Here is a 3798-nt window from a genome sequence, read left to right on the forward strand (position 1 = left end):
AAGGCTGGGTGTCTCTTAGAAAGACTTACCCTAAGCACACTAGGAGCCCCCAGGGCCCAGTGGCCTTTGAGGAGCCCCTCTGCATCTACTTGATGTCAGGGTTTCTCCCTGAGCCTCCACCAGCAGTCATTAAGCAACTTTTCAACCAGTTGTCTACTGGAAACAGTAAAACTTTCTGCAGTAGGAAAAAAAAAAAAATAGAAAATTGGTTATTCAAAATCACCTGCAGAAATTTTTTTAAAATACAAGTTCTCAAGTTCCCTCTCCTGCCCATTTTCTGAATTCTGATTCCATTGGTTTAGGGTGAGGTTTATAAATCTATATTACTTCATGTGTCCCAGGTTATCTCAGTCTTGCCCACTTCAGTAACCACTGCCTTCGAGTAATGAATACTAAAGTATGGTCCCCAAACCACTTGCATAGAATCCTTTTTGGAAAATGTTAAAGCTTCAGTTTCCTGGGCCCTCTTTCTACCTTCAGTTCAGTTCAGTTCAGTTCAGTTGCTCAGTCGTGTCCAACTCTTTGAGACTCCATGAATTGCAGCATGCCAGGCCTTCCTGTCCATCACCAACTCTCGGAGTTCACTCAAACTCATGTCCATCGAGTCAGTGATGCCATCCAGCCTTAGGAAGTTACAAAGAATGGCTATAGAAATAAGTATCTTAATTTTTGCCAGAGTCCAGTCCTTCTTGGGTATTCTGAGAACATGACTAATCTGTATTCAAAAGCGTTTAACAAGCGTGCATGTAATCAGCTGTCATTGTTTGTATTAGGGAACAAAAAAGAAGGAGATATAGGTTTGTTTCTCAAGGAACTCAGAAAATTCAAGCTACATAACAAAGCGAGGAAGACATATTCTAAAGAAACAGAGACAAACTTAAAGCAATATGGGATGAACAGTTTTATAATTCTGAAAAGTAGTCCTATAGAAATTTTAAAGAGACAGAAAGATAGCTCAGCATGATCTGGGCTAGTTTGGGAAGGCTTCATGGAGGTAGTGATACTTGAGATCAATTTTTGGATGAGAAGAAAAGTGGAAACGGTAGTATATTTTGCATGTGAGAAGTACAAGAGAATAGTGATGTAGACCTAGATCAGGATGAAAATTTGAAGAATTTTCAAAAATCAGTCAATTATTCACCTTAGAGTATCTGTGTTTTTTTTTTTTTCTTTGTTTCCTCATTTGTAAAATGTAAGCACTGAATAAGATCAGGTATGAACATGCATAACAAAAGCCTAGGCTCCTAATGAGACATCAACTAATGCTGATTCTACTCTCTTCTCCTTCAAGATGAAGATAGCAATTATATATAATGTGAAATCCTGCTTTTATTTTCTTGTTCCATATGCCAAAATGAGTATGGCCTGCCAGTCATCACTGCTCTTGCCAACCATCTTTGAAAAGATTAGAGAAAATGATTCCATTGCTTTAAAAATAATTTATAAAACAACTGTGACTGAGCTTTCTAAATTACCATTTTCAAAACTTAAATGGGCTTTGTTTATGGAATAATTCCTTCAAGACTCAAGATCATGTGATACAGTTAGACTAAGATGCTTCAATACTGAAAAGCTTTATTAAATGAATGGGAGGCTTCCCTGGTGGCTCAGGAGTAAAGAAGTCACCTGCAATACAGGAGACATGGGCTCAATCCCTGGGTCAAAAGATCCCCTGGACTAGGAAATGGAAACCCACTCCAGCATTCTTGGAGACGCATACATGTGTTTATATATATGACTACAGTCCATGGGGTCGTAAAGAATCAGACACGACTGAACAACTGAAACTTCCATATATATGTATACACTACATTGACTAATTTTTACATAGATATAGAAAATCTCTGGGCTTCCCAGGTGGTGCTAGTGGTAAAGAACCCACCCGACAATGAAAAAGACCTAAGAGACACAGGTTTGATAACTGGGTGGGGAAAATCCTCTGGGGGAGGAAATGGCCACCCACTCTAGTATTCTTGCCTGGAGAACCCCATGGACAGAGGAGCCTGGCAGGCGACAGTCTATAGGGTTGCAAAGAGTTGTACACAACAGAAGTGACTTAGCACATACCACATAGAAAATCTTTAGGTCTTTGGAATTTTCCAATTCTTATAAGATCCCCTCAATCACCTCAGATATTTGTTTTCTTCAGGATTTGCTATCAGTATTCTCATAAATAAGAAGATCTTAGGATCTACAAATTAGTGACAAGTCAGCCACTAGTAATGTTTAAGGGGTATCTGTAGCTATAGATCACCTTACGCCTGCAAGGTAGCCAGATAGAATGAAAAGTGCAGGGGCTGTGGAGTCAAACAGAACTTGGCTTGGAACCTGGCTCTGCTAAACCTCCTGGCACTGTGACTCTGATTATGGTTCTTAAGCCCCCCTGACATTCGGGTACAATATGTGTAAGAAAAGGAAAATATTCATGCATTCCAGGGTTGTGTTTCTATTCTCCTATAGTATAGCACTATAGGTAGCATTCAATAAACATATATAAAAAAGGGAAAGGTAAGAGGCAGAAAGGAAGAGATGAAGAGAGAAGAGAGAGAAAGACAGTAATCAAAGCACTTCAGGGATGGTCAGAAATAAGCAAAGATCATTTAGGAGGTTTTAGAAATTGTACTGATACCAGTGACATTGCATACATTAGATAATGTAAATGAGACAAGGATCCTGACTAATTGAAGCCTCACTGAGAGACAAGATATTTCTCAAAGATTTTCTAAGAGCCCCAGTACTGCAATGCCTTATCTAGGCCACCACCTTCTAACACTATGGCAACATACATAACAAAACGGAGAAGAGGTTGCTGATGTTTATCCAGAGAAGAGGGAGTGCTGTGTCTCCCTAGCTATTCCATGATCTACTTACAGCACCAACAAGAATATCCAGGCTTGAGACTTAAAGATACCAAGTTATCAGAATTTTTCTTTTATTAGTAGGAAAATATATCTTTTCCAGACTACAATCTTATTCACAAAGGCTTTAACTGGTCCCAAACAAAGATGCCTAAGCTAAGATATTCTATGTGATTAGGAGAACTGAGGAGCATAGGGGAATAAAAAGAAACCCATGTAGGACCATTCACAGCTATTCTGTTTCAGATGAAGCTAGCCAACATGGATGAGGATCAGAGCTCAAATTCAAATATTTTGTGCTTCTTCATATTTCAATTGAGTTAGAATATTATGATTAATATTAAGTAGCACCATTTGGCCTCTGCAAATTAAATTCATTAATATTCCCCAAGGTCAGTATTAAGGCCAAATAGTATAATCCCAGAAACATCAGAGGCAAAATCCTGTTTTGGTTCTTTTTCTCAGAAGTCTAAGAACCCACATTGGAAACTTGAGGCCCAGCAGGCTAAAATCATGCCCCAGCTATTTGAATCATAGTTAGTAAAACAGCCTTCTGCCATTTCATCCAACAGACATATATAAAACATTGGAGACTTTTAATTAAAAAATAAATTCTAATAAACTATATGCAATGAGCTTTTACTTTATTATAAAACTATTTTCTTTCTTTGACCTTCCCCCAGAAAACAGCCTGGCCCAATAATCTAAAAGAAATTAAACAAACATTTCTCCATCAGAGATCATGCGAGGACATGCTCAGGAACTAAACAGCTGATCTCTATTGCATTTCCGAGCTGCTGTCGCAAAATAAGAAGGATTCTTCATGTCTCCACCTCTCTCCAGGTTTTCAAGAGAGACTCACCTAGGAAGTTACTGACATACTTTTTGAAAGGATCTATTTATAAGATGCAGATACTCAGAACAGGGAACACAGCATCCT

Source organism: Capricornis sumatraensis, chromosome 2 (genome assembly GCF_032405125.1).
Source record: "Capricornis sumatraensis isolate serow.1 chromosome 2, serow.2, whole genome shotgun sequence".
NCBI classification, from domain to species: Eukaryota; Metazoa; Chordata; class Mammalia; order Artiodactyla; family Bovidae; genus Capricornis; species Capricornis sumatraensis.